The sequence below is a fragment of the Mus musculus genome, chromosome 16, assembly GCF_000001635.26.
Source record: "Mus musculus strain C57BL/6J chromosome 16, GRCm38.p6 C57BL/6J".
NCBI lineage: Eukaryota > Metazoa > Chordata > Mammalia > Rodentia > Muridae > Mus > Mus musculus.
Window position 1 is genome coordinate 14,549,780 of NC_000082.6, and position 26,616 is coordinate 14,576,395.

Below are 26,616 nucleotides of genomic sequence, written 5' to 3' on the forward strand. Positions count from 1 at the left end.
TTCTTTTTTTTTTTTTTTTAATACTATTGAAGCCCTTCCTATTTTCTTTTTTTTTTCTTTTTTTTCCATTTTTTATTAGGTATTTAGCTCATTTACATTTCCAATGCTATACCAAAAGTCCCCCATACCCACCCACCCCCACTCCCCTACCCACCCACTCCCCTTTTTTGGCCCTGGCGTTCCCCTGTACTGGGGCATATAAAGTTTGCGTGTCCAATGGGCCTCTCTTTCCAGTGATGGCCGACTAGGCCATCTTTTGATACATATGCAGCTAGAGTCAAGAGCTCCGGGGTACTGGTTAGTTCATAATGTTGTTCCACCTATAGGGTTGCAGATCCCTTTAGCTCCTTGGGTACTTTCTCTAGCTCCTCCATTGGGAGCCCTGTGATCCATCCATTAGCTGACTGTGAGCATCCACTTCTGTGTTTGCTAGGCCCCGGCATAGTCTCACAAGAGACAGCTACATCTGGGTCCTTTCGATAAAATCTTGCTAGTATATGCAATGGTGTCAGCGTTTGGATGCTGATTATGGGGTGGATCCCTGGATATGGCAGTCTCTACATGGTCCATCCTTTCATCTCAGCTCCAAATTTTGTCTCTGTAACTCCTTCCATGGGTGTTTTGTTCCCAATTCTAAGGAGGGGCATAGTGTCCACACTTCAGTCTTCATTCTTCTTGAGTTTCATGTGTTTAGCAAATTGTATCTTATATCTTGGGTATCCTAGGTTTGGGGCTAATATCCACTTATCAGTGAGTACATATTGTGTGAGTTCCTTTGTGAATGTGTTACCTCACTCAGGATGATGCCCTCCAGGTCCATCCATTTGCCTAGGAATTTATCAAAGATGTTTTTCACTTGCTTAGTTAGAGTTATCCCAAACTATCCCAAAATGTTATCTCTGGCTATTGTGAAGGGATTTGCTTTCTTGATTTCTTTTTTCATCTACTTGTCATGTGTGTCTAAGAGAGTTAATAATTTTTGAGTTAATATTGAATCTAGCCATTTTACTGAAAGTGTTTATCAGCTGTAAGAGTTCTGTTGTGGAATTTATACAGGGTCACTTTTTTATTTTATAATATCATCTGCAAATAACAATACGTTAACTTCTTTTCTCATTTGTATCCCTTGATCTCTTTCTGTTGTCTTTGTGCTCTAGCTAAAATTTCAAGTAGTATATTAAATAGATAGAGGGAGAATGCACAACTTAATCCTGTTTCTGATTTTAATGGATTTACTTTGAGTTTTTCTCCATTTAATTTGATGTTGGCTATAGGCTTTTTGTAAATTGAGTTTATTATATTTAGGTATGTTTCTTGTATCCATACAGTCTCCAAGACTTTTATCATGGTGTGTTGAAGTTGGTCAAAGGCATTTATTGCATCTAATGAGATGATCATGTGTCTTTTTTTTCTGTTAGTTTGTCTATATGTTGGATTACATTTACTGATTTTCGTTTTCTTCTTTTTTTTTTTTCCTCTTTTTCGCCCCTTGTGTCCATTTACAGATTTTCAAATGTTGAACTATTCCTGCATCTCTGGGTTGAAGCTTACTTGCTCTTGGAGGCTGATCTTTTTTTTTTTTTATGTGTTCTCGGATTTGGTTTGCAAGCATTTCATTAAGTATTTTTGCATCTTTGTTCATATGGGAAATTGGTCTGTAATTCTGTTTCTTTGCTAAGTCTTTTTAAATTTGGATATCAGGGTAATTAGACACATTCCTTCTATTTCTATTTTGTGGACTAGTTTGAGGTGTTCATAGTATCTTTTCTATGAACATCTGGTAGAATTATGCACTAAAGCTCTCCGGCCTGACCTTGTTTTGGTTGGGAGAATTTTAATGACTGCCTTTATTTCATTAAGTGTTATAGGTCTATTTAATGTACTTATCTGATCTTGATTTAACTTTGGTAAGTGTATTTACTGGTGAAGAACTATGTTCTTATGCTTCTCTGGATTTCCTTAGTGTCTACTGTTCCCTTTTTTCATTTCTGATATTGTTCATTTGAATTTTCTCACCATCTTTTAGTTAGTTTGGATAAGGGTTTGCTTGTCTTTATTGATTTCCTCAACTAACCAATTCTTTGTTTTATTGATTCTTTATTTTGTCTCTGTTTCTATATTATTGATTTCAGCTTTCAGCTTGATTATTTCTTCTGGTCGCCTCCTATTGGATGTATTTACTTCTTTTTGTTCTAGAGGTTTGAGACGTGCTGTTAAATTGCTATTATGAGATTTTTCCACTTTTTAAAATATAGGCACTTAGTGCTATGAATTTTCCTCTTAGCACTTCTTTCTTTCTTTTTTTTTTTGAGATTTTTTTTATTAGGTATTTTCCTCGTTTACATTTTCAATGCTATCCCAAAGGTCCCCCATACCCACCCCCCCAATCCCCTACCCACTCACTGCCCCTTTTTGGCCCTGGTGTTCCCCTGTACTGGGGCATATAAAGTTTGCAAGTCCAATGGGCCTCTCTTTGCAGTGATGACCGACTAGGCCATCTTTTGATACATATGCAGCTAAAGACAAGAGCTCCCGGGTACTGGTTAGTTCATATTGTTGTTCCACCTATAGGGTTGCAGTTCCCTTTAGCTCCTTGGGTAATTTCTCTAGCTCCTCCATAAGGGGCCGTGTGACCCATCCAATAGCTGCCTGTGAGCATCCACTTCTGTGTTTGCTAGGCCCCGGCATAGTCTCACAAGAGACAGCTATATCTGGGTCCTTTCAGCAAAATCTTGCTAGTGTATGCAATGGTGTCAGCATTTGGAAGCTGATTATGGGATGGATCCCTGCATATGGCAATCACTAGATGGTCCATCCTTTCGTCACAGCTCCAAATTTTGTCTCTGTAACTCCTTCTATGGGTGTTTTGTCCCCATTTCTAAGAAAGGGTAAAGTGTCCACACTTTGGTCTTCGTTCTTCTTGAATTTCATGCGTTTGGCAAGTTGTATCTTATATCTTGGGTATCCTAAGTTTTTGGGCTAATATCCACTTATCAGTGAGTACATATTGTGAGAGTTCCTTTGTGATTGGGTTACTTCACTCAGGATGATACCCTCCAGGTCCATCCATTTGCCTAGGAATTTCATAATTTCACAGGGAGGAATTTAGTATGTTTCCTGTAGACCACTCTTGTCATCTTTTGGTGAAAAATGTGGCTGGGTTTTCCCTTCTCTTGTGAGTTCATGTGAGGCTAAGGTGAAGATATTCAGATTGGTTACTTTGAGGAAGGAGGTATTAAAACAGCCTAGCATAGACTCTTTCCTGTTGTACACCCTTATGAAGAGCCTTTTGATCAGATTTAGCAAACAGAAAGGAAAAATACAAAATGTATGGCTCAGTGATTAAAAGGACATGGAGAAGTGGAATGGAGCTAAAGTCTGCATTGAAGGACATTAAATGTAATCGAGGGACAAGATCCCACACAACTAAGCTTATTGTTTATGCTTTCGCAGTTGAACAAGGGATAGTTATATCATATTAGGTATGATTATGATCTAGTTATTGTTTTCATTGGGACATAAGGAGATATGATTATGTGTCAAATTGACAAGGGATGGATTGTGATGGCTTTTCTCAATTGTCAACTTGATTATGTCTGAAATGAGTTACAATTCAGAACTTAAAAAGATCTTGTGAAAATGTAAGAAGGGCTAGGTTGTACATGCCTTTAATCTCAGCATTCGGGAGACAAAGGCATGCAGATGTTTGTGTTCAAAGTTAGTTTACAGAGCAAGTTCTAGGATAGCCAAGTGGAGGCAGTGAAAGATGTAATAGAACAGGAGGCCATGTTCCAGCCTCAGCAAGCAGCAGAACTTGGCAACTTCAGCCACATGGCCCTAGCTTTAGAGCCAAGAATAGAAGGGGTTACTGGGACAATTGATGCTGGTTAGCTGGAGTTAAGAAATTAGCTGTAATTAAGAACAGACCACCATCACTGAGGTGAAATCTTCTGGGAAGTGTTTTCTGAGAGCACAAAGAGGGAGTGTTCCAGAGATAGACATCATGCTGGCAGCTGGACTTTGCAATATGTAAAAGACATCTTGGTGGTAAAGGTTTTGACAGCATGAAAGGAACCTGGTGAACAGTTGGAGCTTGAGACTATGAGAGGCAAGGAAAAGCCATTGGTGGAGGTACAGCCTCAGTTGCAGTTGACAGTCCAGGAATAAAGTAGTCATGCAAAAAAATTGAGATGGCACCATAAAGAGAGCCTTTGACAGGCTATTGATGAATCCTAGTTTTAGTGGAAGACACTAGTGTATTGGAGATGCCAGTACCATGGCAACAGTGGACTTGAGTCAACCAGAGTCTAGAGTGTTACAGAGGAGAGAGCTGAAGATGTGACCCAAACCCTTTCAAGGAACCCCGATCATGTGTGTCTCCCTGACATGAGCATGGCATGACAAGTAGCTGTAAAATTTGAGTTGCCTTGGATACCCAAAGATGTTAGAGATGCTAGAGCTGTGGGATACCTACTGAGGAAAGCTGCTAACAGGGAGTTGAAACAGCCCAAGAGAACAAAGTTTGTTGCAGTCAACAAAGATGAAAGGAGTTAGAGATCTGAAGAGTGCTTTGACGTCAGACATAGAGACGCAGAAGTTGGAATTTACCCAGCTGGTGTCCTGTCTTGCTTTGGTCCAGTATTTCCTTATTATGACATTTTGGAGTGGTAATGTATATCTTGTGATGTTAGAAGCATGTGATCTGCTTTTGATTTGATTTTATAGGGGATTGCTGTTAAGAGATTGTCTGAATCTCAGAAGAGACTTTGAACTTTGGACTTTTAAGCATTTTTGAGACTGATAGACTACGGGGACGTCTGAAGTTGAACTAAATGTAGTTTTCACTATGCTACCTCTAGGTATGGCTCCCATAGACTTATGTGTTTGAGCAAGGCTATAGACTGCAGGGAGTGGAATGTGGTTGTTTGAATATGCTTAGTCCATGTGAAGTGGCACTATTAGGAGGAGTGACCTTGTTGAAGTAGGTATGACCTTGTTGGAGGAACTGTGTCACTGTGTATATGGACTTTGAAATTTTCTAGTGCTCAAGCTCTACCCAGTGCAGAAGAAATCCTCTCCCTGGCTGTCTGAAGTAGACTGTCACCTACTGCCTGCCTTCATATCAAGATGTAGAACTCTTGACTCCCCTAGTACTGTGTTTGCCTGGACATAGTCAGCCTTCAATTAAATGTTTGCCTTGGTCATGGTGCCTCTTCACAGCAATAAAACCTAAATTAAGACAATGAATGAGATTCTCTATTCCATCTCTTGTATTCTCTTGAAGTTCTTGTTAGAATTCCTAAAATTTTCATTTCCAGAATTCCCTTATTTTGTATTTTCTTTTTTTTTTCCATTTTTTATTAGGTATTTAGCTCATTTACATTTCCAATGCTATACCAAAAGTTATTTTGTATTTTCTTTATTGCTTCTATTTCCATGTTGAGATATTGAATAGTTTTGTTTCTGTCAATTGTTTTGTCCACCCACACCCGAGTTTTAAAGGGATTTATTCAAATCCTCCAATTGTTTGTATTTTCCTGGATTTCTTTAAGGGGTTTATTGATTTTCTCTTTAAAGACTTCTATCATCTTCATACATACGGTTTAAGGTCTTTATCTTGTGCTTCAGCTATGTTGGAATATTAATTGCCTGCAGTGGTAGGAATGATGGACTCTAGAGAAGATATTTGCCCTGGCTGTTATTAACTATGTTGTTACACTGCCATCTAGGCATATAGGGTTGGGATGACTACAGGCTTATGTGCTGATTTCTGGGTTTGTATTTGTTTTGTTTTTCTTTGTTTTTAGTTTGATGTTTTTTACAACTGTAAATTTAAATTTATAGACTTTTTATATTTTAATTAATTAATTAATTTTATTAGATATTTTCTTTACTTACATTTCAAATGTTACGCCCTTTCCTGGTTTCCCCACTGAAAACACCCTATTCCCTGCACTCCCCCTTGCTCATCAACTCACCTACTCCTGCTTCCTGGCCTTGGCCTTCTCCCACACTGAGGCATAGAGCCTTCACAGGACCAAGGGCCTCTCCTCCCACTGATGACCAATAAAGCCATCCTCTGTTAAATATGTGGTTGGAGACATGGGTCCCTCCATGGTTGGTGGTTTTGTTTGTGGGAGCTCTAGGGTTACTGGTTAGTTCATATTGTTGTTCCTCCTATGGGGCTGCAAATCCCTTCAGGTCCTTATATCCTTTCTCTAGTTCCTCCATTGGGGAACCTGTGCTCTGTCCAATGGTAGCCTGAGAGCAACCATCTCTGTATTTTTCAGGCACTGATAGAGCCCCTCAGGAGACAGCTATATCAGGCTCCTGTCAGCAAGCACTTGTTGGCATCCACAATAGTGTCTGGGTTTGGTGATTGTATGTGGGATGAATCCCCGGGTGGGGCAGTCTCTTGATGGCCTTTCCTTCAGTCTCTGCTCCACACTTTGTCTCTGTCACTCCTTCCATGGGTATTTTGCTCCCCTTTCTAGGAAGGACCGAAGTATTCATATTTCAGTCTCCCTTCTCCTTGAGCTTCATGTGGTCTGTGAATTGTATCTTGGGTATTCTGAACTTCTGGGCTAATATCCACTTATCAGTGAGTGCATACCTTGTGTGTTCTTTTGTGATTGGGTTACCTCACACAGGCTGATATTTTATAGTTCCATCCATTTGCCTAAGAATTTCATGAATTTATTGTTTTTAATAGCTGAGTAGTACTCTACTTTGTAAATGTACCACATTTTCTGTATCCATTCCTCTGTTGAGGCACATCTGGGTTCTTCCTAGATTCTGGCTATTATTAATAAGGCTTCTGTGAACATAGTGGAGTATGTGTCCTTATTACATGTTGGAGCATCTTCTGGGTTTTGTTTAGGAGTAGTATTGCTGGATCCTCAGGTAGTATTATGTCCAATTTTCTAAAGAGCCACCAGAATATTGGTACAACCAGCTTGCAATCCCAGCAATACTATAGGAGTGTTCCTTTTTCTCCATATGCTTGCCAGCATCTCCTATCACCTGAGTTTTTTATCTTAGCCATTCTGACTGGTATGAGGTGGAATCTCAGGGTTGTTTTGATTTGCATCTCCCTGATAACTAAGGATGTTGATCATTTCTTTAGGTGATTCTCAGCCATTCAGTATTTCTCAGTTGAGAATTCTTTGTTTAGCTCTGTACCACATTTCTTAATAGGGTTATTTGGTTTTTTGGAGTCTAACTTCTTCAGTTCTTTGTATATATTGGATATTAGTCCTCTATTGGATGCAGGGTTGATAAAGATCTTTCCCCAATCTGTTGGTTGCAGTTTTGTCCTATTGACAGTGTCCTTTGCCTTATAGGATGTTGCATGCTGGCCTACGGCTTACAAGGGCTGGGTACACCAGGGAGGCAGGCTGGGGCTGAAAGAGACTTAGATGGTGAGAGGTTAATGGAGCCAAGACATGATTCTGTTCGAGGCTCTCCAGTTTACTAGGAGAGTCTACTTATAAAAGGGGAAGGCCCATCCCCCACCAGTCCATTCTTGGTGTCTGGAGCCAGCCTGTAGGCAATGTGCAGAATAGGATGTTCCTCCTGAGTGTCTCAGGTGCTTCTCAGCAGGTAGCAGTGTCTGGGAGAGAGCAGTGGCAGGTGGCAGTACAAAAGAGCCATCTAGGTTGGAAGGCTCCACCTTAGGTAATTTCCTTCTCAGTGGCAGCAAGGTCAAAGTCTGGATCAGCCTGCTTCAGGGCTGAGGGAGGCTACAATAGAAGCTTTTCAATTTTATGAGGTCACATTTGTCAATTCTTGATCTTAAAGCATAAGCTATTGATATTCTGTTCAGGAAATTATCCCCTGTGACAATGTCCTCAAGGCTCTTCCCCACTTTCTTTTCTATTAGTTTCAGTGTATCTGTTTTTTTTCCCACATTTTTTATTAGATATTTTCTTCATTTACATTTCAAATGCTATTCCAAAAGTCCCCTATACCCTCCCCCCTGCCCTGCTCCCCTACCCACTCATTCCCACTTCTTGGCCCTGCTGTTCCCCTGTACTGGGGCATATAAAGTTTGTTAGACCAAGGGGCCTCTCTCTCCAATGATGGCCAACTATGCCATCTTCTGCTTCATATGCAGCTAGAGACATGAGCTCTGGGGGTACTGATTAGTTCATATTGTTGTTATACCTATAGGGTTGCAGACCCCTTCAGCTCTTGGATACTTTCTCTAGCTCCTATATTGGGGCCCTGTGTTCCATCCTATAGATGACTGTGAGCATCCACTTCTGTATTTGCCAGGCATTGGCAAAGCCTCACAGGAGACAGCTATATCAGGGTCCCTTCAGCAAAATCTTGCTGGTGTATGTAATAGTGTCTGCATTTGGTGGCTGGTTATGGGATGGACCCCTGGGTGGGGCAGTCTCTGGATGGTCCATCCTTTCGTCTTAGCTCCAAACTTTGTCTCTGCAACTCCTACCATGGATATTTTATTCCCTGCCGCAGACCCTCTTGATCCCTTGTCTGCGTAGAACAGGTTTCTGGTTGCAGATGGAAAAGGAGTAGGCGAATAAATGACAGACAGATGCAACACAGGAGATTGTGTAGAATCTGAATGTATTGTCACAAACTGAACACCAGTCTTATATAGTACAGAAAATAAAAGGGGTAGGATGTCACAGCAGGCAAAGTACATTGAAGTTACCTGACACAAAACAAAGGAATGACTTCAAAAGGACTTACAGGAACCAGGTAATATTTACAGTAAAGATAAAACAGCTCTCCTTAGGGTCAACTAATGACAGGTAAGGATTTCACACCCTACTCACAATTTGTGCTACTCCTTTGAGCCTTGTGAAAGCTAGCACCAGGGGATTCTGCTCTAGCAGACCTTCTCACGAATAATGCAATACCACAAACCCCCTATTTCCTTGGCCTTGATAAATTCTTGTATGAGTGTAACTTGGCTGTTCTTTTAAGTATCTATGGTGAATCATTTATCAGAAGAATTCACCAACTTGCCTCTAATATGCAATGTAGCCTGCTATATCTGGCTGTAGTGAAGATTTCTGTCTCAGTGGGATTCCCTAACTTTTTTTTTTTAATTAGGTATTTTCCTCATTTACATTTCCAACACTATCCCAAAAGTCCCCCATACCCTCCCCCCCACTCCCCTACCCACCCACTCCCACTTTTTGGCCCCGGCGTTACCCTGTACTGGGGCATATAAAGTTTGCAAGTCCAATGGGCCTCTCTTTCCAGTGATGGCAGACTAGGCCATCTTCTGATACATATGCAGCTAGAGTCAAGAGCTCCGGGGTACTGGTTAGTTCATAATGTTGTTCCACCTATAGGGTTGCAGATCCCTTTAGCTCCTTGGGTACTTTCTCTAGCTCCTCCATTGGGAGCCCTGTGATCCATCCAATAGCTGACAGTGAGCATCCACTTATGTGTTTGCTAGGCCCCATTCCCTAACTTTTACATGGAAACCCACCTGTTATCTAGGCCATTGTGTATTCCCTTGTTTGGGTAAGACTGGCTACTGTCCCAAGTAAACACTCTGCAGACCAGCCCTGAGCTATTCTGGCTCCATTCTTTGTAATGCCTAATTAGTTTCACTGTCTCTTCTAGAAGTAAATTTGAATGTTACTGAATAGATAACTTCTCATTGAATTCCTACTGAATTCCAAGTTTGTTGGCTTCAAGGATTTTCTAGGATGTTGGAACACTGGCGAAGGCTTAGCTATGTCAGAATTCAATCTTTAAAGGCACTTATAATAAAATAATACTAAAAGAGAGCATGTGGATCCATACAGCAGGCTAACACGGGGATAGGGTATGAGTATACGGGTTTTGAGAACGCCAAGGTTCCAGGAGGTGAGTTTCTCTGAAACTCTTTGCCTCATGAGTGCTCCCAGGCTTCTTGGCCTGTCAAGCAGACTACACTGGAGTGTGAGCAGCAATTCCCTATTCTAGGGAGGAATGAAGTATCAATGCGTTTGGTTATCCTTCTTGATTTTCTTGTGTTTTGGAAGTTGTATCTTGGGTATTCTAAATTTCTGGGCTAATATCCACTTATCAGTGAGGGCATATCAAGTGAATTCTTTTGTGATTGGGTTACCTCACTCAGGATGATATCCTCCAGATCCATCCATTTGCCTAAGAATTTCATAAATTCATTGTTTTTAATAGCTGAGTAGTACTCCATTGTGTAAATGTACTACATTGTCTGTATCCATTCCTCTGTTGAGGGACATCTGGGTTCTTTCCAGGTTCTGGCTATTATAAATAGGGCTGCTATGAACGTAGTGGAGCATGTGTCCTTATTACCAGTTGGAATATCTTCTGGGTATATGCCCAGGAGAGGTATTGCTGGATCTAGTAGTAGTACTATGTCCAGGTTTCTGAGGAACCGCCAGACTGATATCCAGAGTGGTTGTACCAGCTTGCAATTCCACCAGCAATGGAGGAGTGTTCCTCTTTCACCACATGCTTGCCAGCATCTGCCGTCACCTGTTTTCATTGTGTCATATAAGTTTGGGTGTGTTGAATCTTCATTTTCATTAAATTCTAAAAAGTATTTAATATCTGTCTTTATTTCTTCCTTGATCACGTTATCATTGAGTAGGGCATTGTTCGGCTTCCATGTGTATGTGGGCTTTCTGTTGTTTCTGTTGCTATTGAAGACTAGCCTTAATCTGTAGTGATCTGATAGGATGCATGAGATTATTTCAATCTTCTTATATCTGTTGAGGTCTGATTTGTGACTGAGTATATGGTTAATTTTGGAGATAGTACCCTGAAATGCTGAGAAGAAGGTATATTCTTTTGATTTATGATTAAATGTTCCATAAATATCTTTTAAATCCATTTGGCCCAAAACTTCTGTTAGTTTCACAGTCTGTCTGTTTAGTGTTACCCTGATCTGTACATTGATGAAAGTGGGATGTTGAAGTCCCCCACAATTATTGTGTGAGGTACTATGTGTGCTTTGAGCTTTAGTAAAGTTTCTTTTATGAATGTGTGTTCCCTTGCATTTGGGGTATAGATATTTAGAATTGAGAGTACTTCCTGGTAGATTTTTCCTTTGATGAGTATGAAAGTCCATTTTATCCAATATTATAATGGCTACTCAAGCTTGTTTCTTGGCCCCATTTGCTTGGAAAATTGTTTTTGAGACCTTTACTCTGAGGTAGTGTTTGTCTTTGTCACTGAGGTGTGTTTCCTGTATGCAGTAAAATGCTGGGTCCTGTTTACATATCCAGTCTGTTAGTCTATGTCTTTTTATTGGGGAACTTGGTCCATTGATGTTAAGAGATTTTAAGGAATAGTGATTGTTGCTCCCTGATAGTAATGATATTATTTTTATGTTTGTGTAGTTATCTTCTATTGGGTTTGTTGAAAGAAGATTACTTTTTTGCTTTTTCTAGGGTGTAGTTTCCCTCCTTGTGTTGCCATTTTCCATGTATTATCCCAGCAGGGTTGGATTTGTGGAAAGAAATTGTGTAAATTTGTTTTTGTCATGGAATTTCTTGGTTCCTCCATCTATGGTAATTTAGAGTTTTTCTGGGTATAGTAGTGTGGGTTGGCATTTATGTTCTCTTAGGGTCTGTATGAGATCTGCCCAGGATCTTCTAGCTTTCATAATCTCTGGTGAGAAGTCTGGTAAATCCGATAGGTCTGCCTTTATATGTTACTTGACCTTTTCCCCTAACTGCTTTTAATATACATTCTTTGTTTAGTGCATTTGGAGTTTTGAATATTATGTGACAGAAGGAATTTCTTTCCTGGTCCAATCTCTTTGGAGTTCTATAGGCTTCTTGTATGTTCTTGGGCATTTCTTTCTTTAGGTTGGAGAAATTTTCTTCCATAATTTTGTTGAAGATACTTCCTGGACCTTTAAGTTGAGAATATTCATTCTCTTCTATACCTATTATCCTTATGTTTGGTCTCCTCATTGTGTCTTGGATTTTCCGGATGTTTTGGGTTAGGAGCTTTTTGTATTTTGCATTTTCTTTGACTGTTGTGTCAGTGTTTTCTATGATATCTTCTTTCCCTGAGATTCTCTTTTCTATCTCTTGTATTCTGTTGGTGATCCATGACTCCTGGTCTCTTTCCTAGGTTTTCTATCTCCAGTGTTCTTTTACTTTGTGATTTCTTTATTCTTTCTATTTCCATTTTTAGATCCTGGGTGGTTTTGTTCAGTTCCATCACCAGTTTGGTTGTGTTTTTCTGTAATTTATAAAGGGATTTTTGTGTTTTCTCTTTCAGGACTTCTAGCTCTTTACCTGTGTTTTCTTGTATTTCTTTAAGGGAGTTATTTATGTCATCCTTAAATTCCTCTTTCATCATCATGAGATTTGATTTTAAATCCAGAGTCTTGCTTTTTCTGTTGTGTTGGGGTAACCAGGGTTCCCTGTGGTGGGAGAACTGGGTTCTGATAATGCTAATTAATCTTTATTTCTGTTGTTTATATACTTGTGCTTGCCATTCGCCATCTGGTTATCTCTGGTTTTAGCTGGCCTTGCTGTCTCTGACTGTGACTTGTGTGCCACAGTCTGCACACCTGTGTGTCAGTTCTCCTGGGAGACCAGTTCTCTCCATGAGGAATTTGGTTATGGAGAGCTGTGATACAGGGTCAGCTCTGGGATGCAGAAAAAGACCAGAAGGATCCTGTTCCCAGCTGACTCTTGGTTCCTGTGTCTTGATGGCTTTGTAAGGGTCCCTCTTGGGCCAGGAATTTGAAGAGAAGTGGTGATCTTACCTGTGCTCACAGTTGTTTAGGTACTCCTGGGAGACCTGGAGTATTTGTGTATTTAGCTCTGTGGCACAGTATCAACTCTGGGTGCAAACAGAGACTGGAAGACTCCCGTCCCAGGCTGCCCCTTGGTTCCTGTGTCCTGAGTGTTTTAGGTGGGTTCCTCTGAGCAGCAGTGGTGATTGGTGATCCTAGCTGTACTCACAAACCTGTCCACACTCTTGGGAGGCTTGCTCCCTCCAGTCACCATTTCAGTATGGAGTCCTGTGGCAGAAGATCAGCTACAGGCAGGGATGGAAACGGGAAGTCTCTGTGTTTGTCTTTGTAGGGTGGGTACTTTGTTCTTTTGTTTCTGTTCACTGTCTAGATTTGCATAGAGTATGATGGTTATGTGTTGCTTGTTTTACTGGACTTCTCAGATGGTGTGTTCACATGGAATCGATGCTGGTGGTATAGGCTGGGGTGGAATGATGAACCCGAAGAAGGCTCAGGAGTTTAGGATATTCTGTGGGACTCACAGGAGATGAGGGAAGGGAGAAATATATTCTGCAGCCGGTGATCTAGGAATTAATGAATGGTCTATGGTATGGGGAAAGGGAGAGAGAGAGAGAGAGAGAGAGAGAGAGAGAGAGAGAGCACACTGGGAAGTTTTGTGGGAGTCTACCTGTTTTTCTGGCAGTTGTGGTCTGTGTTTGTGCAGGAGATGCCTGCTCTAGTTGTGGGCAGTTGCACAGCAATTACTGTAGAAAAGGAGGTAGGGAGTAGATGATCTATGAGATTTATAGGAGATGTAGACAGGAGTGGAAGAAGACCACAGCAGATGTTCTGTTATAGCACTAGGTTTTAAATTTGGGGAGAGAGATCAGAAAAGGTCTTTATGCAGCCTACCTGTTTGTTATAAAATACATTTTCATTTACTTTTAGAAGTGGATAACAATACTGAAGAGAAGTCTTTGTCCAGGTAAGTCTATATAATTTAAAAATAAAAGATATAATTGGTAATATAATTTAAAAATAAATGTTATAATTGGTAAGTCCAAAGATAAGAAAGTATTATTGTTGAGTGTACTTTGAGATAGACACAATGCTATGTGCTCAATGCTTGCTGTGTCTTATAGTAACCACAGCCAGCTTTCAAAGTATCTATGTTTTTATAGTAATCATAGCCAGTTTTCAAAATATTTGTTTTTAATTCAATTTTATTTTTTTACTTTTCACTGTACATCTCACTCACTGCCCCCTTCCTGGTTACCCCCCCCCCCACACACACACAATCCTTCTCCCAACCCCACTTCTCCTTTGAGCTGGTGGGAACCCCCTGGCCTCCACTCCCTGGCACTTCAAGACTCTGAGACTAGGCACTCCCTATCTCACTGGGGCCAGGCAAGTCAGCCCAGCTAGTAGAACATACCAAACATATAGGCAACAGCTTTTGGGATGCTCCCCAACTCCAGTTGTTCAGGACCCAGATGAAGGTCAAGCTGCATATCTGCTACTTATGAGCAGGAAGGTATAGGTCCAGTTCCTGAATATTCTTTGGTTGGTAGTTCAGACTCAGAACCCCCATGGTCCAGGCTAGTTAACTCAATTGGTCTTCTTGTGGAGTTCCTACCCCTTTGGGTCCTGTGATCCTTCTTCCTATTCTTCCAGAAGAGTCCCAAAGCTCTATCCACTGTTTGGCTGTGGGTGCCTGTATCTGTCTGAATCATTTGCTGAGTGGAGCCTCTCAGAGGACAACATGCTTCTGTCTCCCCCAGGATGATATGTTCAGTATCTATGTTCTTACAACCTCTTTAGAACTAATTAGAAAACTGTTTTTCCAAGAGCTTGAATATTTAGCCCATGGTTGTGGCTCTACTGTGCACCTTTTCCCATTCTGTACAGATTCATTCATGACGTGTGTTTACTGGTCTCAAGGTGAAAATCCAGTTCATATCAATTCAGAAAGTTAAGTTGTATTATTTGCATCTCCAACCTAATTTTTATTGCTGAATTCTTAAAGGCAACTCATAGATGAGGAAGACATCTATAGCTTTAACAGAAGCAGACTCAGGTGACCTTTGTGAATGAATAAAGGGTATCAACATGTAGATCATGGCCTAGGCATATTACTTAGAATTTGCTTGGAGTCTTTGGTTTTCAGACAGACAGACAAACAGACACAAACACAGACACAGACACACACACACAAACACACACAGACACACATACACACACAGACACACATACACACACACACACACACACACACACACACACACACACACACACACAGAGAGAGAGAGAGAGAGAGAGAGAGAGAGAGAGAGAGAGAGAGAGAGAGAGAGAGAGGAGAGACTCGCTAAATATCCCTGAATGGCTTGGAACTTGTTTTGTAGTCCAGGATGGCCTCAAAGTCACTCAGATAGACTTTCTTCTGCCTTCTGAGTTCTGGGATTAAAGACATGCCTTAGAGGATATTTGTAATTGCTTACTGTACTGGCTAGTTTTGTGTCAACTTGACACAGGCTGGAGTTATCACAGAGAAAGGAGCTTCAGCTGGGGAAATGCCTCCATGAGATCCAGCTGTAAGGCATTTTCTCAATTAGTGATCAAGGGAGGAGGTCCCCTTGTGGGTGGTGCCATCTCTGGGCTGGTAGTCTTGGTTCTATTAGGAGAGCAGGCTGAGCAAGCCAGGGGAAGCAAGCCAGTAAAGAACATCCCTCCATGGCTTCTGCATCAGGTCCTGTTTTCTGACCTGCTTGAGTTCCAGTCCTGACTTCCTTTGGTGATGAACAGCAGTATGGAAATGTAAGCTGAATAAACCCTTTCCTCCCCAACTTGCTTCTTGGTCATGATGTTTGTGCAGGAATAAAAACCCTGACTAAGACACTTACTTATTAATGTCCTAGTAAATTTCTGTTTCTAGAGCTATACCCCTTTCTTTTTTTATTGGATATTTTCCTTATTTACATTTCAAATGTTATCCCCTTTCACAGTTCCCCCCCAGAAATCCTATCCCATCCCCCATTCCCCTGCTTCTATGAGGGTGTTACCCACCTACCCACTCCCACCTCCCTTCCATGACAGTCCCCTACACTGGGGCATCCAGCCTTCACAGGGCCAAGGGACTCTTCTCTCATTGATGCCCAATAAGGCCATCCTTTGCTACATATATGGCTGGAGCCATGGGTCCCTCCATATGTACCCTTTGGTTGGTGGTTTGGTCTCTGGGAGCTCTGGGGTATCTGGTTGATTGATATTGTTCTTCCTATGGGGCTGAAAACCCCTTCAGCCCCTTCAGTCCTTGCTCTGACATTGGGGACCCCATGCTCAGTCTAGTGGTTGGCTATGGGCATCCTCCTCTGTATTTATCAGGCTCTGGCAGAGCCTCTTAGGAGACAGCTATATAAGGCTCCTGTCACCAAGCACTTGTTGGCATCCACAATAGTGTCTGTGTCTGGGTTTGGTGTGTGTATATGCGATGGATCTCCAGGTTGGACAGTTTCTGGATGGCTTTTTTGTCAGTCTCTGCTCCACATTTTGTATTTGCTCCCATGAGTATTTTGTTCCCTCATCTGAGAAGAAACAAAGTACCTATACTTTGGTCTTTGTTCTTCTTGAGCTTCATGTGGTCTGTGAATTGTATCTTGGGTATTCTAAGCTTTTGAGCTAATATCCACTTATCAGTGAGTACATGCCAAGTGTGATCTTTTGTGACTGGGTTTCCTCATTCAAGATGATATTTTCTAGTCCCATCCATTTGCCTAAGAATTTCATGAAGTAATTGTTTTTAATAGCTGAGTAGTACTCCATTGTGTAAATGTACCACATTATTTTTATCCATTCCTCTACTGAAGAACATCTGGGTTTATTTTATAGCTTCTGTCTATTATAAAAAAGACAGCTATGAACAAAGTGAAGCATGTGTCCTTGTTAAATGTTGGAGCTTCTTTTGGGTATGTGCCCAGGAGTGGTAAAACTGGGTACTCAGGTAACACTATGTCAAGTTTTCAGAGGAACTGCCAGACTGATTTCTAGAGTAGTTGTACCAGCTTGCCATCCCACAAGCAATGGAGGAGTATTCTTCTTTCTCCATGTCTTCACCAGCATCTGCTGTCGCCCGAGTTTTTAATCTTAGCCATTCTGACTGGTGTGAGGTGGAATCTCAGGGTTATTTTGATTTGCATTTCCCTGATGATTTAGGATGTTGAACATTTTTTCAAGTGCTTCTCAGCCCTTCGGTATTCCTCAGTTGAGAATTCTTTGTTTAGCTCTGTACCCCATTTTTTAATGGGGTTATTTGAATTTCTGGAGTTCAGCTTCTTGAGCTCTTTGTATATATTGGATATTGGTCCCCTATCAGATTTAGGATTGGTAAAAATTCTTTCCCAATCTGTTGGTGGCCTTTTTGTCTTATTGACAGTATGTTTTGCCCTACAGAAGCTTTGCAATTTTATGAGTTCCCATTTGTCGATTCTTGATCTTACAGCACAGGCTATTGCTGTTCCGTTTAGGATTTTTTTCCCCTGTGCCCATATCTTTGAGGGTTTTCCCCACTTTCTCCATTATAAATTTCAGTGTCTCTGGTTTTATGCGGAGTTCTTTGATCCACTTAGACTTGGGTTTTGTACAAGGAGATAAGAATGGATCAATTCTCATTCTTCTACATGATAACAGCCAGTTGTGCCAGCACCATTTGTTGAAATGTTGGTTTTTTTTTTTTTTTCCCCACTGGATGTTTTTAGCTCCTTTGTCAAAGATCAAGTGACCATAGGTGTGTGGGTTCATTTCTTGGTCTTCAATTCTATTTTATACATGTCTTCCTACCAATACATACAGTTTTTACCACTATTGTTATGTAGTACAGCTTGATGTTAGGGATGGTCATTCCCCCAGAAGTCCTTTTTTTGTTTAGAGTAGTTCTCAATATCCTGGGTTTTTGTTATTCTAAATGAATTTGCAAATTCTTCTTTCTAATTCTATGAAGAATTGAGTTGGAATTTTGATGGGGATTGCATTGAATCTGTAGATTGTTTTTGGCAAGATGGCCATTTTTACTATACTAATCCTACCAATCCATGAGCATGGGAGATCTTTCCATCTTCTGTGATTTTCAATTTCTTTCTTCAGAGACTTGAAGTTCTTGTCATAGAGATCTTTCACTTGCTTGGTTAGAGTCACACCAAGTTATTTTATATTATTTGTGACTATTGTGAAGGGTGTTGTTTCCCTAATTTCTTTCTCAGCCCATTTATCCTTTGAGTATAGGAAGGCTACTGATTTGTTTGAGTTAATTTCATATCTAGTCACTTTGCTGAAGTTGTGTATCAGGTTTAGGAGTTCTCTGGTGTAATTTTTGGGGTCACTGAAGTATACTATTGTACCGTCTTCAAGTAGTGATATTTTGACTTCTTCCATTTCAATTTTTATCCCTTTGACCTCCTTTTGTTGTCTTATTGTTCTGGCTAAGACTTTGAGTATATATTGATTAGGAAGGGAGAGAGTGGGCAGCCTTGTCTAGTCCCTTATTTTAGTGGCATTGCTTCAAGTTTCTCTCCATTTAGTTTGATGTTGGCTACTGGTTTGCTCTATATTGTTTTTACTATGTTTTTGTATGGGCCTTGAATTTCTGATATTTCCAAGACTTTTTATCATAAAGGGGTGTTGAATTTTGTCACATGCTTTTTCATGAACTAAATGATCATGTAGTTTTGTTTTTCTTTGATTTTGTTTACATAGTGGACTACATTGATGGATTTCCATATATTGAACCATCCCTGCATCCCTGGGATGAAGCCTACTTGATCATGATGAATAATCATTTTGATGTGTTCTTTGATTCGGTTTGCAATAATTTTATTGAGAATATTTTCATCAATATTTATAGGTGAAATTGTTCTGAAGTTCTCTTTCTTTGTCGAGTCCTTTTATGGTTTAGGTATCAGTGTAATTGTGGCTTCATAGAGCAAATTGGTTAGTGTTTTTTCTGTTTCTATTTTGTGGAAAAGTTTGAAGAATATTGGTATTATGTCATCTTTGAGGTCTGATAGTATTTTACACTAAAACCCAACTTGTCCTGTTTTTTTTTTTTTTTTTCTTTTTTGGAAGACTATTAATGACTATTTCTTTAGGGGCTATGGGACTTTTTAGATGGTTTATTTGATCCTGGTTTAACTTTGGTACCTGGTATCTGTTTAGAAAGTTGTTCATTAGGATGGTCCATGTAGAGACTTCCATATCCAGGGATCCACACCATAATCAGCATCCAAACACTGACACCATTGCATACACTAGCAAGATTATATCGAAAGGACCCAGATGTAGCTGTCTCTTGTGAGACTATGCCGAGGCCTAGCAAACACAGAAGTGGATGCTCACAGTCAGCTAATGGATGGATCACAGGGCTCCCAATGGAGGACCTAGAGAAAGTACCCAAGGAGCTAAAGGGATCTGCAACCCTATAGGTGGAACAACATTATGAACTAACCAGTACCCCGGAGCTCTTGACTCTAGCTGCATATGTATCAAAAGATGGCCTAGTCGGCCATCACTGGAAAGAGAGGCCCATTGGACACGCAAACTTTATATGCCCCAGTACAGGGGAACGCCAGGGCCAAAAAGGGGGAGTGGGTGGGTAGGGGAGTGGGGGTGGGTGGGTATGGGGGACTTTTGGTATAGCATTGGAAATGTAAATGAGCTAAATACCTAATAAAAAATGGAAAAAAAGAGAAAGTTGTTCATTTCATCTAGATTTTCCAACTTTGTTGAGTATAGGCTTTTGTAGTAGAATATGATGATTTTTTAAAATTCCCTTGGTTTCCGTTGTTATGTCTCCCTTTTCCTTTCTGATTTTATTAATTTGGAAACTTTCTCTGTGCCCTCTGGTTAATCTAGCTAAAGGTTTATCTATTTTGTTGATTTTCTCAAAGAACCAGCTCTTTGTTTTGATTCTTTGTATAGTTCTTTTTGTTTCTATTTGGTTGATTTCATCCCTTAGTTCGATTATTTCCTGCTGTCTACTCCTCTTAGATTTATTTACTTCTTTTTGTTCCAGAGATTTCATGTGTCCTGTAAAGTTGCTAGTGTACTTCTCTCCAGTTTCTTTTTGGAGGTACTCAGAGGTATGAGTTTTCCTCTTAGAATTGTTTTCATTGTGTCACATAAGTTTGGGTATGTTGTACCTTCATTTTCATTAAATTCTAAAAAGTCTTTAATTTCAGTCTTTATTTCTTCCTTGACCAAATTATCATTGAGTAGGGTGTTGTTCAGCTTCCATGTGTGTATTAGTCAGGGTTCTCTAGAGTCACAGAACTTATGGATAGTCTCTAGATAATAAAGGAATTTATTGATGACTTACAGTCGGCAGCTCAATTCCCAACAATCGTTCAGTCACAGCTGTGAATGGAAGTCCAAGGATCTAGCAGTTACTCAGTCTCACGCAGCAAGCAGGCGAAGGAGCAGGAGCAAGAGCTAGACTCCCTTCTTCCAATGTCCTTATATTGTCTCCAGCAGAAGGTGTAGCCCAGATTAAAGGTGTGTTCCACCACACCTTTAATCCCAGATGAAAGGCGTAGCCCAGATTAAAGGTGTGTTCCTTAAACTCGGAGATTCAATCTTCTGGAATCCATAGCCAATATGGCTCAAGATCTTCAAACCAAGATCCAGATAAGGATCTCCAAGCCTCCAGATAAGGGTCACTGGTGAGCCTTCCAATTCCGGATTGTAGTTCATTCCAAATATTGTCAAGTTGACAACCAGGAATAGCCACTACAATCCACCCCTTGTCAACTTGACACAAATAATATCTCATGTTCACATGAAACAATAACAAGGTTGTAAATACGCCTAACATGATATAACTATCCCTCGTACAATCGCAAACGCATTAGTAAATTTACAATGGGCATTCATATTACTTTATAATCCTCGTTTCTGCAACTGGTTACGTGGCCTTAATTGGTATTTATAACTACCTTCCTCTACTACCCATTCTGTATTTCCTTCTCCTTCAGCCAGCACCTCAGCAGGTCTTGGCTCTTTTCCTGGAGGATTGACCCATACCTTCATTCCTGATGGATCTGCGTTCTTTGTCATCCTGCTTGGATTAGGCTGTTGTAGTTTCCCATTGACTTTAATCACAGGACATGGTAGTACTAAGAGGCGCCCTAAGGGATCTCCTACACTCCAGACATAATCTTGCTTACCACCATTGTGAAGAGGTAATCCAATTTCTCCATGGTAATCTGGATCTATCACCCCTCCTAACACTGTTATTCCTTTTTTAGCCTGTTGGTTTAAGGGCATTAGAAGCCCAAAATGACCAGGGGGAAGTCTGAGCTTCCAGTTCAATGAAATGTTTGTTGTAGCTCCTGGTAGGAGCACTCCCCTCTCTGGAGCCAAAACTTCTAAGCCAGCAGAACCTAGAGTTATGGGGACAGGAAGCAAAAATTTTCCTAGAGGGTCACTAGGAGTGATAGTAAGTGGAACTATTCCGTTTTCCACCCCTTGATTCCTGGACCCATGAATCCTGGCTATGGGTGAAACTGTACCATATATCGAGCGCTGATTCAAAGCATATACTGCCTTCTGAAGAACTCTGCCCCAGCCTTCCAAGCTGTTACCACCTAATTGGCGCTGTAACTGCGTCTTCAAAAGGCCATTCCATCTTTCTATCAGCCCAGCTGCTTCAGGATGATGGGGAATGTGGTAAGACCAGTGAATTCCATGATCGTGAGCCCACTGTCGTACTTCTCTGGCTGTGAAATGAGTTCCTTGGTCAGAAGCAATACTGTGTGGAATACCATGACGATAGATGAGGCATTCTGTCAGTCCGTGAATGGTGGTTTTAGCAGAGGCATTACGTGCAGGAAAGGCAAATCCATAACCAGAATAAGTATCTACTCCAGTAAGAACAAAACGCTGTCCTTTCCACGAAGGAAGTGGTCCAATGTAGTCAACCTGCCACCAGGTTGCTGGCTGGTCACCTCGAGGAATGGTGCCATATCTGGGGCTCAGTGTTGGTTTCTGCTGTTGGCAGATCTGGCAATCAGCAGCAGCTGTAGCCAGGTCAGCCTTGGTGAGTGGAAGCCCATGTTGCTGAGCCCAAGCATAACCTCCATCTCGACCACCATGGCCACTTTGTTCATGTGCCCATTGAGCAATGACAGGGATGGCTGGGGAGAGAGGCTGATTGTCCACAGAACGGGTCATCTTATCCACTTGATTATTGAACTCCTCCTCAGCTGAAGTCACCTTTTGGTGAGCATTTACATGGGACACAAATATCTTCACATCCTTTGCCCATTTGGAGAGATCTATCCACATACTTCTTCCCCAGATGTCTTTCTCACCAATTTTCCAATTGTGATCTTTCCAAGTCCCTGACCATCCAGCCAATCCATTGGCTACAGCCCATGAGTCAGTGTATAATCGTACATCTGGCCATTTCTTCTTGCAAACAAACTGTAATACCATGTGTACTGCCCGAAGTTCTGCCCACTGTGAAGATTTTCCTTCACCTGTGTCTTTCAAGGTTGTCCCAGAAAGGGGTTGTAATGCTGCAGCTGTCCACTTCTGGGTGGTGCCTGCATAACGTGCAGAGCCATCAGTAAACCAGGCTCTAGTCTTCTCCTCTTCAGTCAGTTGATCATAGGGAACACCCCATGAGGCTATAGGCGCATGCTTGGCAGCAGATGGCATTGTAACAGGAGTAGAAACCATAGGCATTTGAGCAACTTCTTCATGTAACTTGCTTGTGCCTTCAGGACCTGCTCTGGCCCGATCACGTATATACCACTTCCATTTGATAATAGACTGCTGCTGTGCGCGTCCCACTTTATGACTTGCAGGGTCTGATAGTACCCAGCTCATGATGGGTAGTTCAGGTCGCATAGTAACTTGGTGTCCTATTGTCAAACGTTCAGTTTCCACTAAGGCCCAATAGCAGGCCAAGAGCTGTTTTTCAAAGGGAGAATAGTTGTCTGCAGATGATGGTAGAGCTTTGCTCCAAAATCCCAAAGGTCTTTTCTGTGATTCACCTACAGGGGCCTGCCAGAGGCTCCAAACAGCATCTCTATCAGCCACAGACACCTCAAGTACCATTGGGTCTGCTGGGTCATATGGTCCAAGTGGTAGAGCAGCCTGCACAGCAGCCTGGACCTGTTGAAGGGCCTTCTCCTGTTCCAGGCCCCACACAAAGCTAGCAGCTTTCCGAGTCACTTGGTAAATAGGCCTAAGTAACACACCCAAGTGAGGGATGTGTTGTCTCCAGAATCCAAATAGACCCACTAAACGTTGTGCTTCTTTCTTGGTTGTAGGAGGGGCCAGGTGCAATAACTTATCTTTCACCTTAGAAGGAATATCTCTGCATGCCCCACACCACTGGACTCCTAAGAATTTCACTGAGGTAGATGGTCCTTGAATTTTGGTTGGATTTATTTCCCATCCTCTGATACGCATATGTGTTACCAATGAGTCCAAAGTGGTTGCTACTTCCTGCTCACTTGATCCAATCAGCATAATGTCATCAATATAGTGCACCAATGTGATATTTTGTGGAAGATCCAAACGATCAAGATCCCTTCTAACTAAATTATGACACAGGGCAGGAGAGTTAATATATCCTTGAGGCAAAACTGTGAAGGTATACTGTTGGCCTTGCCAACTGAAAGCAAATTGCTTCTGGTGGTCCTTATGGACAGGTACTGAGAAGAAGGCATTTGCCAGATCAATAGCCGCATACCAGGTGCCAGGAGATGTGTTAATTTGCTCAAGTAACGAAACTACATCTGGTACAGCAGCTGCAATTGGAGTTACCACCTGATTTAGTTTTCGATAATCAACTGTCATTCTCCATGATCCATCTGTTTTCTGCACTGGCCAGATAGGAGAGTTAAACGGAGATGTGGTGGGAACCACCACCCCTGCACCTTTCAAGTCCTTGATAGTGGCAGTAATTTCTGCAATTCCTCCAGGAATACGATACTGTTTTTGATTCACTATTTTCTTTGGCAGAGGCAACTCTAAAGGCTTCCATTTTGCCTTTCCAACCATAATAGCCCTCACTCTACAGTTCAGAGAACCAATATGAGAATTCTGCCAATTTCTGAGTATATCTATCCCAATTATACATTCTGGAACTGGGGAAATCACCACAGAATGTGTCCGGGGACCTACTGGACCTACTGTGAGTCGGACATCAGTCAAAACTCCATTAATCACCTGCCCTCCATAAGCCCCTACTTTAACTGGAGGGCCACAATGTTTCTTGGGATCCCCTGGGATCAGTGTCAACTCAGAACCAGTATCCAGCAGACCCCGAAAAGTCTGATTATTTCCTTTTCCCCAGTGTACAGTTACCCTTGTAAAAGGCCGTAGGTCCCTCTGGGGAAGAACTGGAGAAAGGGTAACAGCAAAACCTTTGAGTGTCTTATCAAGATCCTTCCTCAGCGGAACCTGGCCACCCCTTCATTCAAGGGGTTCTGGATCTGCAAACTGTCTCAAGTCTGGAAATTGATTCACTGGCCGAGATTGCTGTTTACCACGATCTAATGTAGCCTTTCTTTCATTTGTTTGAGAATTTTTCTGCTTATACAGATCAAACAAATATGCAGTAGGCTTCCTATGTATTTCATTCCTGGAAACACCATGATTGGTTAGCCAGTACCAAAGGTCCAACCGAGTCATGCCATTATAAATTTCACCTCTCCTGTGCTGACCATTACTGGGTATGTTATTATAAACATTCTTTTGTCTACGCTGTCCATTATAATAACTAGAATCACCTTGTCTCCGGCGATTCAATGCTGCCACCTGGCCCTTGTTACCTCGGAATCCAACTAAACCCAGTGAATTTAATTCATCTAATTGAGCAGAAGCATCTCCAATGCTAAGATCTGGCACAAGGAAAAGGGAAAGAACAAAACCCTTCAAATGTGCTGGTGCCCCTCTCACCAATTTGCGTCTTATAGAGCTGGTGAAAGGCATATCTTCTGGACCTTCCCATTGTGGACAATTATGCTTTACACAATATATCCACTCTAGCATTGCAATTTCCCTAAGTCTTAAAATCCCTTCATCAACACTAAGCCATGGAATATCAGGCATCTCCAAGTCATTTCCAGTAGGCCATCTTTTGATAAACACCTCAGCCAACCATTCAAACAAACTTTTGACACCTTTTTTAACTATGCGAGCTTCCGTATTAAACCTAGAATCTCTACTCAGAGGACCCATGTCAATAAACTCAGCCTGCTCTAGTTTTATGTTCCTTCCACCCTTATCCCACACCCTTAAAATCCATTCCCACACATATTCACCAGGTTTCTGCTTGAATGAATTAGCAAACTCATTAAGCTCCTTAGTAGTGTAGCGAATTTCCTCATGGACTACACTTTCTACCTCCCCTCTAGGAGCCTGTTTTGCTTTGAGTCTGGTTACAGGTCTAGAAGAAACTATTGGTGGGCCGTGAGCAGACTCTGCAAAATTAATTTCCTCATGTGGGGAAGGCATTATTTCAAGAGGTGGGGCTGAGGGTACTACTTCCTCAGGTGGGGCAAACCCTTGAGAATCTGAGGATTCAAAATTCTCAGCTTCAACATGGTCTTCCCACACATCCCCATCCCATGTTGTAGGATCCCATTCTTTGCCAATTAGAGCCCTTACTTTAACTGTCGACACACTCTGAGGCTGAGACTTGAATTTTCGCTGTAGTTCAGCCAATCTTACAATGAGAGTTTCCGTTTGATTTTCTGCAACTTGAGCTCTATTGCTACAAGAGAGAAGATTCTCCTCAAGGACACACTTAGCAACTTTTAGATTGTTTACTTGTGTCTGGAGCCTTTCGATTTTATCACACAACTCCTTCCTTTCATTCATCATTTTTTCCACAGATACTAAGAGCAGCCAGCCAGTAAAATCATTTTTCGATTTTTTCCCCATCTTGTAGAAAGCTTTGTGCACTGAATCACCTAATTCATTAAGAAAATCAAGGGCATTAGCTTCTTTAAGTTCGGAATATAGTTTCAACCATGGGTCTTCAAAATTCTCTGAGCTCCCAGGAGGGAGAGAATCTGTAGAGGTTTCAATAGTTGAAAGTGCTGGTGGATCAACAAGCCAATTCCAGAATTTTAAAAGATTCATCCTTGTACTTCTGTTACTCTAGAACCACTCCTGGTACCAACTTCTGTATTAGTCAGGGTTCTCTAGAGTCACAGAACTTATGGATAGTCTCTAGATAATAAAGGAATTTATTGATGACTTACAGTCGGCAGCTCAATTCCCAACAATCGTTCAGTCACAGCTGTGAATGGAAGTCCAAGGATCTAGCAGTTACTCAGTCTCACGCAGCAAGCAGGCGAAGGAGCAGGAGCAAGAGCTAGACTCCCTTCTTCCAATGTCCTTATATTGTCTCCAGCAGAAGGTGTAGCCCAGATTAAAGGTGTGTTCCACCACACCTTTAATCCCAGATGAAAGGCGTAGCCCAGATTAAAGGTGTGTTCCTTAAACTCGGAGATTCAATCTTCTGGAATCCATAGCCAATATGGCTCAAGATCTTCAAACCAAGATCCAGATAAGGATCTCCAAGCCTCCAGATAAGGGTCACTGGTGAGCCTTCCAATTCCGGATTGTAGTTCATTCCAAATATTGTCAAGTTGACAACCAGGAATAGCCACTACAATGTGTATGTGGGCTTTCCATTGTTTTTGTTGCTATTGAAGACCAGCCTTAGTCTGTGGTGATCTGATAGAATGCATGGGATTATTTCAGCCTTTTTGTATCTCTTGAGGCCTGTTTTGTGACCAATTATATGGTCAGTTTTGGAGAAAGTACCATGAAGTGCTGAGAAGAAGGCATATTCTTTTGTTTTAGGATAAAATGTTCTATAGATATCTGTTAAGTCC

The 26,616-nt window shown here is 41.4% G+C and overlaps 1 long non-coding RNA gene across 1 annotated transcript in view; it reads left to right on the plus strand.

The window, feature by feature from the left end:
• Nucleotides 1-12,537: 12,537 nt before the first annotated feature.
• Nucleotides 12,538-26,616, plus strand: part of A630010A05Rik (RIKEN cDNA A630010A05 gene) — a 58,968-nt gene continuing 44,889 nt past the window's right edge. Inside the window, exons 1-2 of the long non-coding RNA NR_033556.1 lie at nt 12,538-12,888; nt 13,658-13,694. This is a non-coding gene — a long non-coding RNA (RIKEN cDNA A630010A05 gene). The remainder of the gene's footprint in view (nt 12,889-13,657; nt 13,695-26,616) is intronic.